We start from the raw sequence: 13,735 nt of genomic DNA on the forward strand, positions 1-13,735 counted from the left end.
CGTTAAACCCGTATGGCCACACAACATAATCACTCGCTTACACTTACACCCTGCAAGTGGAACTAATGATAATTGGATTGAGGACTTTTGTTCTAACTCGTCTGTATCTTTGCTCTTGTATTCGCATTTGTATCCAAAGTATGAAAGTATAAACCGTATAAATGTATATAAAGTATATGTTTCTCAGCCCACGATTTAAAAGTATAAAAGTATTTGCAAAGGTGGGACTATGATCTCACCTCGAGTGCACGAGTATAAAAGTACTTCACAAAGTAACGTATGCATGAAAGTTGCTTAGCCTTGACCTAAACAAGTAAGTTGTATCAATTAACCGGTTACGACACAAGGTCGGGTGAAATGTGTTCAATTAGTCCTATGGCTCGTTACGACTCGATTAAGTATAGCATGTGAATCACGTTGTCAAGTTTCATACAAGAAACAAGTATAAAAGCATGTTAGAATGATTGTATAAAAGTTTGGTTAAGTTTGACTAAAAGTCAAACTTGGTCAAAGTCAACAAAAAGTCAACACGTTCGGGTCGGGTCCCGGACTATTTTTCTATGCTAAATATTCATATACAAGTATATTAAAACAAGTTTCATGTGAATCGGAGGTCGGTAGCTAGTCAAACATTTCGCGTGAAATGTGACAAAGTGAGCAGAATCTGGCCAGGCGATTCTGCGCGCCGCGCGGGTATGTGGCGCGCCGCGCCACTACCTGGGCAGAGAATTCTGGTCAGTTTTTCCAAGTGTGCACGAACCAAAACCTTTTCTAACACAACACTTGACCCGCAAACACTTATAACGCCTATCATACATCGTTGGAAAGGTATTTTGACGAGGAATGCAACTAAGTACATATTATCAATCAAAACATGCATTTAAAATAATCAAATTCTCGTCAAATGTTCAATGAACGTTCATAATCAAAGTTTCAAGTTCGTAAAACGTATTTTATGATCCGGGAATCCAATTTACACATACGATATGCCGTTTTGAAGGTAATGAAACATACATTACAACTAAACACTAACAATTAACATTCCATGGCATTCGAAATATCAAAAGCTCGTTTTAAGTCTACCAAACCCTAACCAAAATCCGCAAAAATCAATATTCATGTTTTTGAAGTTTTCTTAATCAACCTACGCATCAAAACGAAGCTAGTGATACTAGTAACACAATTAAAACATGAACTTTAACAATTAAACAACTTTTAATCATCCAAAATCAAAGATTAAGCTAACCCACTTCAAAAGTTCAAACTAGTTACTCAAATCAACAAATCGAGCAACAAAACATATATTCATGCTAGACACGAGCCATAGACACTAACTAACACAATTTCTAGTCAAAAACACGAATTTAAAGAAATCTAGAGTTTTAGAAATGTTACCCAAAATCGGTGAATTTGGTACCAAATCGAAGAGGATGATGAGAGGATCACGAATATGTAATTTGTTTTGAAGTTTGCTTCCCTATCCGGATTTAGATGATGATTTTATGAAGTTGGGGTTTGTGTGTGTGTTCTTGCTAGAGAGAAAGAGGGAGAGATGGAGGTGATTGAATGGTGAGGAAAGTGGGGAGGTGGTGACTAGTTGCCCCAATTTGGCCAAGTGACGAGATTGGTCCCTCAAGTTTCAAAGCGGGTGCGGTAATTAACCAAACCAATATTTTAAAACGCTCGAGTAAACGGGTGATGTCAAAATTAAATAGCGGGAATATAATGAACGTTACTCACGGAAACTATTAATTTAAATACGAAAGATTATGTTTTAAAAAAAAAAGACGGTGTTAAAATTAAATTTAACGGAAAAACGCGGGATGTTACATTATCCACGCCTCAAAAGAAATTTCGTCCCGAAATTTAGTTGGAAATAGTAGTTGTTGAATCTTCCTCGAGATCTTGCGTTGCCAATTCTACGAGTGAGGGAGAAGTACGTCCTAGGGTATTTCAACGAATTTTGACGGTCGGGATCATATGTTGTTTTAAGGTTTGGCTTCACGATTTATGGTTTCAACCGGTCCTCCTAGGAAGTGAGGGTTATCGTCGATAGTGAGTTCATCAAAGGAGATAACAAGTTCTCATTTCGCAAAACACGTCTTTGAGTTGATACATCGAATGTAGGATAAACGGAGACCCAAAATGAGTCGGAAAAGTCTAAACGGCTAGCGACGGGTCCAAAACACCCCAAGAATTTAAAGGATCAAAATATCGCGGATTTAGCTTCCTACGTTTTCCCGAAACGGATTGCACCTTTCCAAGGTGCGACTCTTAACGTGACGCGGTTTTCCCACGTGGAATTTGAAATGTTTACGTCTAACATCGGCATAGTTCTTTTGGCGACTACGATCCGCCTTGAGCCTTTCTTGGAATTGAAAAATTTTCCGGTTGTTTCATGAATGATTTCGGGTCCGGTGGTTCGCTTGTCACCCACTTCGGTTCAACAATTTAAGAAAATGACGATTACGGCTATACGGGTCCTCGAAAAGTGTGATGTTAAGACTTGAATGATAACCATCGTTGTAAGAGAATTTGGTTAAAGGCAAAAACTTTTCTCAAGTAAATTTGAAGTTGATAACACAAATTCGTATTACGGTTTTCAAGGTTTGAATCGTATGTTTGCTCGGTCCGTCGGGTTGTGGTTGACGTGCGGTACTCATGTCTAAACGTGGTCCCGAGACTTTTTGTGAGGCACTCCAAAATCTAGAAGTGAAATGAGGATCTCGATCTGAAACGAGGTACATCTCTTTAAGGTATATTTGAAAGAGTTTGTTAGGACGTGAAAACGTTTGTTGGAACAAGTTTCTGTTTCTCAAGAATTTCGCGCCGCGAAAGATTTATCGGTTTCCGAAAATGTTCGATAGGACTATTCACCCTCGAGGCGAATACTAGTATAGTGTGAAGAGTCTCTCTCTCCATTGAGAATTTAGATAAAATATTTCCTTAAACGGAAGTACGAGTGTAAGGCGAGAGAAGTTTTCCACCTCGGTGTGAGCATAACAGGTATATTGTAGTTCGTTGATAAAACTGTGCGAGGACGAGATAGTATTCATGTATAACGTATGTTTGAAGTTGAAAGAATTTGTCATTCATTCGGAAGCATAAATATGGTTCGACAATATTTGAAGGTGTGTCCCCGGTATGGTTGTTATAAATATTCTCGGAGTTTTCGGATGTCCAAACCTGAAAAGATGAAGTCATGTACATGGCACATGGTGGTGTTTAGGTTGATCGAGTCTAACCACCATCACGTGTCACTAGAACTTTGGTATGTCTTACCGTAATATAACCACGTTGATCGAGTGTCGTTATATTACGCTAACTCATACCTCCATCCCCACATCACTCTATAGATTCAAGTTCGTGTCATCGCGAAAATCTAAAATGAACAAAATGTAACGACGTCTCAAACGTGACTCGTATTAAATCGAAAGAATTAGTGCAACTATAAACAAGCGTTCCCCGAGGGAAGTGTATAAATGATTGTTCACGTCAATGTGGTTCGAGTCAGACAATAAGGTATTCAGGTATGAAAAGAGTAACGAGTAGCACGCAACCGTAGTGATAAATGTTGATGACGATACTCACCTAGAGTAGTGATGGTAGTAACACCAAAAAGTAGATAGTAAGAAACACCAGTGGGAAACCGATAGTAAGTTGAAATGGTGGCAAATAACAATCCGGGAGACAGAGTTCCCGAACAAGTGTGACTAATGAAGTCGTCGTCATCCATACGTGTATGAATCATGAATTTACGCGTGTTACCAAAAAGTGGCGGAATACGAGTTCGTATGATGAAGGTTGGGTACCATTAAAAAGTTTGCCTAAGAATGATTCAAGTATAATGCACAAGTAGTCAAGTAAGTGCTATCTATAGCAAATGTATGTCAGAATGCAAATGCTAACTATCCGGTTGTAGTCTAGACTCACTAATGCGTCCTAACGACTCTGTTAGACACACTAATGCACGTCCTAGTTCCCTACAACCAACGCTCTGATACCATCTGTAGCGACCCGACCAAAACCGTTATTGACGGCGCCGTTAACTTAGGTCCCGTTGCGTGGTCGTAGTCCCTATATGAGACTCGTTTGACCAAAATTATGTCGCATTCATTTGAAAGGTGCAAGACTTGCAAGTTTAGTTTACAAAAGTCATAAAGTATAAATGAAATAACTTGCGACATAATTTGTTTAAAAACACAGTTGCTATAAATAGAGTAAGTATGTAAACGATATGTTTGAATCCAAAAGTGCTATCCCTAGCGTATGCATGCATGGTTGACTCCAATCAAGTAATCAAAGAGTGCGGAAGCATGTATCAAGTAGCCAAGTATGAACCTGAGAAAACATGTAGAAAACTGTCAACGAAAAACGTTGGTGAGATCATAAATGTATTTGTGAAAGTATGTTTTTGAATCACAAGGTTTAGTATCAAGGCGTATACATCTCTAAAGATGTGTTTGTAAACCATAAGATTTAGTATAAAGTGAATATCAAGCGTATACATCCCAAAAGATGTTGTCTGTATCACGAGCACCCAATTACCAAAACTTAACTGAATCTTCCCTCTGAATTTTGAATATAGTGTTAGAACATACACTATGCACGTTGAAATTATATTTCATCCACTAACGGTAGCGAACCGTCTGAATGAGGGTTCGTTAAACCCGTATGGCCACACAACATAATCACTCGCTTACACTTACACCCTGCAAGTGGAACTAATGATAATTGGATTGAGGACTTTTGTTCTAACTCGTCTGTATCTTTGCTCTTGTATTCGCATTTGTATCCAAAGTATGAAAGTATAAACCGTATAAATGTATATAAAGTATATGTTTCTCAGCCCACGATTTAAAAGTATAAAAGTATTTGCAAAGGTGGGACTATGATCTCACCTCGAGTGCACGAGTATAAAAGTACTTCACAAAGTAACGTATGCATGAAAGTTGCTTAGCCTTGACCTAAACAAGTAAGTTGTATCAATTAACCGGTTACGACACAAGGTCGGGTGAAATGTGTTCAATTAGTCCTATGGCTCGTTACGACTCGATTAAGTATAGCATGTGAATCACGTTGTCAAGTTTCATACAAGAAACAAGTATAAAAGCATGTTAGAATGATTGTATAAAAGTTTGGTTAAGTTTGACTAAAAGTCAAACTTGGTCAAAGTCAACAAAAAGTCAACACGTTCGGGTCGGGTCCCGGACTATTTTTCTATGCTAAATATTCATATACAAGTATATTAAAACAAGTTTCATGTGAATCGGAGGTCGGTAGCTAGTCAAACATTTCGCGTGAAATGTGACAAAGTGAGCAGAATCTGGCCAGGCGATTCTGCGCGCCGCGCGGGTATGTGGCGCGCCGCGCCACTACCTGGGCAGAGAATTCTGGTCAGTTTTTCCAAGTGTGCACGAACCAAAACCTTTTCTAACACAACACTTGACCCGCAAACACTTATAACGCCTATCATACATCGTTGGAAAGGTATTTTGACGAGGAATGCAACTAAGTACATATTATCAATCAAAACATGCATTTAAAATAATCAAATTCTCGTCAAATGTTCAATGAACGTTCATAATCAAAGTTTCAAGTTCGTAAAACGTATTTTATGATCCGGGAATCCAATTTACACATACGATATGCCGTTTTGAAGGTAATGAAACATACATTACAACTAAACACTAACAATTAACATTCCATGGCATTCGAAATATCAAAAGCTCGTTTTAAGTCTACCAAACCCTAACCAAAATCCGTAAAAATCAATATTCATGTTTTTGAAGTTTCCTTAATCAACCTACGCATCAAAACGAAGCTAGTGATACTAGTAACACAATTAAAACATGAACTTTAACAATTAAACAACTTTTAATCATCCAAAATCAAAGATTAAGCTAACCCACTTCAAAAGTTCAAACTAGTTACTCAAATCAACAAATCGAGCAACAAAACATATATTCATGCTAGACACGAGCCATAGACACTAACTAACACAATTTCTAGTCAAAAACACGAATTTAAAGAAATCTAGAGTTTTAGAAATGTTACCCAAAATCGGTGAATTTGGTACCAAATCGAAGAGGATGATGAGAGGATCACGAATATGTAATTTGTTTTGAAGTTTGCTTCCCGATCCGGATTTAGATGATGATTTTATGAAGTTGGGGTTTGTGTGTGTGTTCTTGCTAGAGAGAAAGAGGGAGAGATGGAGGTGATTGAATGGTGAGGAAAGTGGGGAGGTGGTGACTAGTTGCCCCAATTTGGCCAAGTGACGAGATTGGTCCCTCAAGTTTCAAAGCGGGTGCGGTAATTAACCAAACGAATATTTTAAAACGCTCGAGTAAACGGGTGATGTCAAAATTAAATAGCGGGAATATAATGAACGTTACTCACGGAAACTATTAATTTAAATACGAAAGATTATGTTTTAAAAAAAAAAGACGGTGTTAAAATTAAATTTAACGGAAAAACGCGGGATGTTACAAGCACGGTACACAATTTGCAAGCACTAGCAGTATCATCAACACCAGTAACATCACCAGCCTCGGCACCAACAGCACTAGTACCACCAAGAACAACATCCGCGTCACCAGCTTCAACATTTCATTCTGTACCTCGAGTATAATCATCGTTCTACATGACGTTCTACATCATTTATCTTAGTTCGACATAGTGATTATGTAACCTCTAATGTTTTAGAGATTATATATTCTTGTTCTAACGGTAAATCAGATGAGTTAATATCATATTAACTCATTAAATCCATGATTGCATCTGAAGAAAATATATATGTATATATGTTTTCATAAAGATTGTAATTGCAAATTCTTTAGTACAAAGTGTTAATTGTGAAAATATTTTAACGGGTAGGTAATACCCGAGGAATATTCAGATTTCACATTAATAAGTTACAATGTACATTCTTCGAAGCTGATTCAACAGTCGTTTACTATCCTACTTACATCCACCGATATACGTACCCGTTCACCACAGAATAACCATTTTCATTCAATTTCATATTTAAATTTTGATCTATCAGAATCCAACAAGTGGCATAATGAAGAAAACATCGGACAAAGTAAAATTTGTTAGAAACAAACGAACTAACTAATTGAAATATTGTTAAGAATGCACGCTAACTGTTCCTAGCTAACTGGTTACATTTTATTTATCGCAATTTACATTCTCGCAATTTTACTTATCGTCATTTAATTTCTGTTATTTACTTTACGCACTTTATTTATCGTCATTTAATTTCTGTTATTTATTTTTACGCATTTTTAATATCGGGACACGTATACTAGGTTTTGACATATCATATCGACGCATCTATATATATTATTTAGAATAACCATAGACACTCTATATGCAGTAATGCAGGAGTTAGCTATACAGGGTTGAGGTTGATTCTACAATAATATATATAGTTTGAGTTGTGATCGAGTCTGAGACGTATACGGGTCACGAAACGTATTAATTAATTCGAATATTATATATTAAACTATATATGAATTATTGGATTGTTAACTGTGGACTATCGATGGTGGACTAATAATATTGGACAATTAAAATGAATTAAAATATTGATTGTAACATATGAAACTAAACATTTCTTCAAGTTTGCCACTTGATCTCATTTTAAACCTAATTTGTATCTTGACGATTACAATCTGCGTTCAAATCTTTCTTGATTCTTGAAAAAAAAAACTCAATCGAGAGGATGAACCAACCACACTTCATCTACGGAAGAAAAGATTTATGCATATAGTTATGCACATGAGAAACTCTCGGAAACTGAGTAAACGTTTAATACGTAGCTATGCTAATTCCTTTAGTGTTATTATTGCTCAAAATAACTTTGCAGTTCTTTTTCAAAATAGCCAAATTTTGTCACAGCTCCAACAAGACAGCTTCGACTTTTCACTCAAAATAACCTTATTATAACCTTTATATATATATGCGTACTCTTTTATCGTTACCGGAGAACCTTTCATATTCCACCAAACTACCATCAGCATTTAATCATCTCAAAACGCAATTCTCCTGAAAACACCTCGGTTTGATAACCGATGACCCAGATCCGTTAACTTTGAAAATGCTGACGAAGCAGCATGTTGTAGATGGTCTTAATGGCCAAAAGTGATGATAAAGAAGGAAGTGTTAGGAACGCTCGATAGAAAATTTGGTACTGAAAATTGGATTGAGCAAACCATGAAGGAGAGCAAGGATAAATACAAGGACCAAACCCTATATTCAAAGAATCCAGGTAATTCTAGATCCGATGAAATCGTTAGAAAATATCTTGCTCCAAAGTCATGTTAAAACCTTGCGGAAAATTTTTCTTCATCAACCTTCGATCTTAGAAATTCCAAAATATCGTCATAAATATCTTCGATATTTCTGAAGATATATTCATATATATTCTTGTTCGAAATTATCTATCTCCTCGTGCTATCTATGTTACATCATAAAAGAAACTATTTTGGTTTCTATCATTCTGTAAAATTTGAGTTTAAATTATGGATGATTTTTGGAGAATTGTAGGGAATTGAAGCATGAGTTAGTATAATATAATGACGTCGGGCCAACGTGGTTATATTACAGTAAGTCATGCTAAATTTCTAATGTAACGTGATGATGATTCATAGATCTTACCCTCATCATGTGCCATGTCACACGACTCTTTCATTCTACTTAATTTCTAAGCATATCACGAAAATATTTTCTTGATATTTATGTTCTTCCGTAATTCCAACAGTTGCTAATAATTCGTTCTAATACATTTTCTTTCTGATTAGAATATTTCCTTAAATCCCTTGAATTCCAGAATTTAACAGTGACTATGTCAAAAGTAAAAACGAGCTTTATTTTCTAGATTCACTCTTTAAGTGACAGCTTCATTCGTACGCTTCGAGAAATCAAATTGTTTTATCTATATTACTCAATGATGATAAAATTTTTTTTTATCAACTCATATTCGTAATGAAAACACTTTTATTGTTAGCCATGACCACCTCTATCAAATTTCGGGGACGAAATTTCTTTAACGGGTGGGTACTGTCACGACCCGGAAAATTTCGACTAATTTTGAACCAAACTCTCGATACGATTTTGTATCTTTGGCACGAAAAGTGAAGTCTGTTAGGTTGGATCTCAACAATTTTGAACTGTTTTATATATTCAATTGACCTCAACCAGTCTCGACGATTCACGAACCATTATGTGTAAATAAATATATAAATAAAATTATTATAAATTAAAATATTATATGATTAAAATAAATAAATATAGTTAAATTAAAAATATGGGATTGTTGTGAACATTTTTATCAGCCACTACTTAACAACGGAATACGAAATAATACTCTAATATTGAATGTCGATACATAAAGATCCAAAGAATATGGCTGCTAATTATTGCCACACGTTTTTGTAAACGTAATTAATTATTATTATTTACCAATTTGTGTTGTAATTGGAAACATATATAGTGGTGTTTGTTATCTGTCATAATCCAATCCATTATCAATTATATATGTATTATATGTGTATATAAGGGTTATCATATGCAAAAGGAAGGAGAGTTTCATCCTCTTCTTGTTTCAACGAGCAGACAACACTATCCATCATCATTCTTTCATTTACTTCATTAATCAAAACCACCAACTATCTTTCATGTTTTTAATTCAACCGTCACTCATCACCATGATCAAACCCGTCACCACCACTTCATTGTTATTATAATCTATCCAAACATAACCATTAACCACGATCAACCTTTAAACATCACCACCTCCTAACCCCTTAAACCACCATCGGGCTATTATCCTCCACGGCTACCCTAAACCTACACAAACCACTACCACCGATATCACCACCTTATGAGCAACCACTATCGTCATCCTAAACCCATTTGATCACCACTTTGACACAAACAACCACCTATACACCACCACTCTCGCCATTTCCAATTACTATGAACAAACCACTAACAATCACCACCTTCGTTCTCCTTTTTGAAATTACCGGTTAAAACTATTTCTAACTCAAACACCCTCGTTACTATTCTGCAACTGCAGCTATTCTTTCTAATGTCATCGTGGACTACAGCTGCTAGAATGGATCCTGGTCGCTGCAACTTTATGTCATGAGAACCAACCCTATGATCGAGCCAAATCTACTAACTTTTCTATTTTCATCAGAACCAAAACACACCTGCTCGAACATGACTCAACACCAACACTGCACCTCCTTCTCCATCTTCATCAAGAACACCACCATCCAACATCAAACCCATTTATATATTTTTTTTCTTTTTCCTATTAGATGGCCCAAACCCAAAAGAAAATCCTTTCGTTTTCAACTGTAACAGCCATGAAACCACCACCGGTTGCCGCCATGTGACTGTTTCTGTTTCAAACCACCAACGAGACCACCATCACTCGAAACCTTGTGGCCTGTTGCTGCACAATATTTGTTTCTGTTCCTGTTCTATTCAAACTAAACCGAAACCCGTCTTGTGTTATGCTTCTGTCCGAAGGGTAACAACCCAAGTAAGATGACGGTATGAGAGTAACAATGGATGTAAGATTATGATATATTGATGGTGACGGCAACGATGGAGATAAATATTGAGCTGTAAAGTTTATAATAAAAAGATATATTAGCTGGAGATATATTGATGAAACGATATATATTATTTATGGAGATATATTGATGAAACGATATATATAATGAAAAAAATAGGATGAGCTGTAAAGTTTATCTGTCAAATATATTAGCTGTACCACTAAAAGATACGAGTACCTATAAATCAAATGAAGTTGTTTCTATAATTGGGTTTGCAAGTTGGCCGAGTTTGATTGGGCCGAAATTGATCATATAATTCTGTTGGCCCATTACCGAATGGACTGCCATGTTCCTTGTGGATTGGGCCGAATAGATGATAATATTGGAAAGATAATGAAGAACGTACATATATATGATGATGAATGATGGAGATAAAGGCGATATCATATAGTTGATGATTTAAAGCGAGGATGATATGAGATGTAAGATTATAATCGTGATAGATATATGATAATTATGATCACGAATTTATGATTATGATCATGAGTTATAACTTATAATTTATGATTATGATTATGATTTATGATTATGATTATGATTATCAAACGATTATAATTATGATTATGTTATAGGAAGATGATGATAAGTGTACGATGATAAAGAGTAAATGACTAGATTTTGATGGTGATACGGTTATGTTAATGGCGATGAACGAAGTAATAATAATGATTATGATCATAAGTACGATTATGATATTGTTATGATGAAGGAGGAGTTTAGGTTGTTATCGGGTTAGCAGAACGTCGCGGGTTCAAACCCGGACTTAGGAAACTCGTTAGGGCTACTTCCTTAAGGTAGTTATTTATCTAATTATTATTATTATTATTATTATTATTATTATTATTATTATTATTATTATTATTATTATTATTATTATTATTATTATTATTATTATTATTATTAGTATTATTAAAATTATTATTAAAAATATCATTAATATTATTATTATTATCATTTTTATTAAAAACTATCATTTATATTAAAAGTATTATCATTACTATTATTATTATCATTATTAGAAAGATTATCATATTTATCAAAATTATTATTATTACTATCATTATTATTATTTTGAAATTAATATTATTATTTTCATATTATCAATATTATTATCATAATAACTATTATTATTATTATTGTAAAATAAAACAACTTTTAGTTATTATTATTATCAATATTATTTTGTCAAATAACTATTAGTTATGTAAAGATATATTTACTACATATAACATAACTATATTAATATTTTAATAATAAATATTAATAAATGTAACTTATTAGGGTTTTAATGAAACACTTAATTAAGATAACAATTATATCACTATTAATTTGTAAATTCGTTCGATTATAATTATATGTGTTAATATATATATAAATGATATAGGTTCGTGAATCCGAGATCAACCCTATATTTGTTCAAAGACGTCATATGTATTTTTACTACAAAATACATTATTGTGAGTTTCATTTGCTCCCTTTTTAATTGCTTTTGCAATATATATTTTTGGGCTGAGAATACATGCGCTGCTTTTATAAATATTTACGAAATAGACACAAGTACTTAAAAATATATTCTACGTTGAGTTGTACCACTGGCATATTTCCCTGTAGCTTGGTAACTACTATTTACATGGGTATTGTAAATGCGAATCCTGTTGATAGATCTATCGGGCCTGACAACCCCAACCGGACTGGACGACCAGTATTCAACGGTTGCACAGTACTTCGTTTTGGTGACTACACTTGGTACAGTGTAGGGAGATTTCATAATAAAGGGAATATGCGACGTTGATTAAATGTTAAGTATGGTTACCAAGTGCTCAACTACTTAGAATGCTTTACATACACTTGCGAGTGTATTATGTTTATGATTATGAAATCATGTGGTCTATTAATATATTAAAAAGATTGTTATGATAAACCTATGAACTCACCAACCTTTTGGTTGACACTTTAAAGCATGTTTATTCTCAGGTACGAATTAAGTCTTCCGCTGTGCATTTGCTCATTTTAAGGACATTACTTGGAGTCGATCATCGCAATGGGACCAAATGTTGATGACTTCGTCCAGGTGGATAAGGACGGGTTGTTACACTACGTATTTAGCAACATCGGCTTTCATACCCGGCCACCAAAAATGTTTCTTGAGATCCTTGTACATCTTCCCCGTTCCAGGATGTATTGAGTATCTGGTTTTATGAGCTTCACTAAGTACCATTTCTCTCATATCTCCAAATTTTGGTACGCAAATCCTTTCAGCCCTATACCGGGTTCCGTCTTCTTGAATATTAAGATGCTTCTCCGATCCTTTGGGTATTTCATCCTTTAAATTTCCCTCTTTTAAAACTCCTTGTTGCGCCTCCTTTATTTGAGTAGTAAGGTTATTATGAATCATTATATTCATAGATTTTACTCGAATGGGTTCTCTGTCCTTCCTGCTCAAGGCATCGGCTACCACATTTGCCTTCCCCGGGTGGTAACGAATCTCAAAGTCGTAATCATTCAACAATTCAATCCACCTACGCTGCCTCATATTCAGTTGTTTCTGATTAAATATGTGTTGAAGACTTTTGTGGTCGGTATATATAATACTTTTGACCCCATATAAGTAGTGCCTCCAAGTCTTTAATGCAAAAACAACCGCTCCTAATTCCAAATCATGCGTCGTATAATTTTGTTCGTGAATCTTCAATTGTCTAGACGCAAAAGTAATCACCTTCGTTCGTTGCATTAATACACAACCGAGACCTTGCTTTGATGCGTCACAATAAATCACAAAATCATCATTCCCTTCAGGCAATGACAATATAGGTGCCGTAGTTAGCTTTTTCTTCAATAACTGAAACGCTTTCTCTTGTTCATCATTCCATTCAAATTTCTTCCCTTTATGCGTTAATGCAGTCAAGGGTTTTGCTATTCTGGAAAAATCTTGGATGAACCTTCTGTAGTAACCAGCTAGTCCTAAAAACTGGCGTATGTGTTTCGGAGTTTTCGGGGTTTCCCACTTTTCAACAGTTTCTATCTTTGCCGGATCTACCTTAATACCTTCTTTGTTCACTATGTGACCGAGGAATTGAACTTCTTCCAACCAAAATGCA

Source organism: Rutidosis leptorrhynchoides, chromosome 7 (assembly GCF_046630445.1).
Source record: "Rutidosis leptorrhynchoides isolate AG116_Rl617_1_P2 chromosome 7, CSIRO_AGI_Rlap_v1, whole genome shotgun sequence".
NCBI lineage: Eukaryota > Viridiplantae > Streptophyta > Magnoliopsida > Asterales > Asteraceae > Rutidosis > Rutidosis leptorrhynchoides.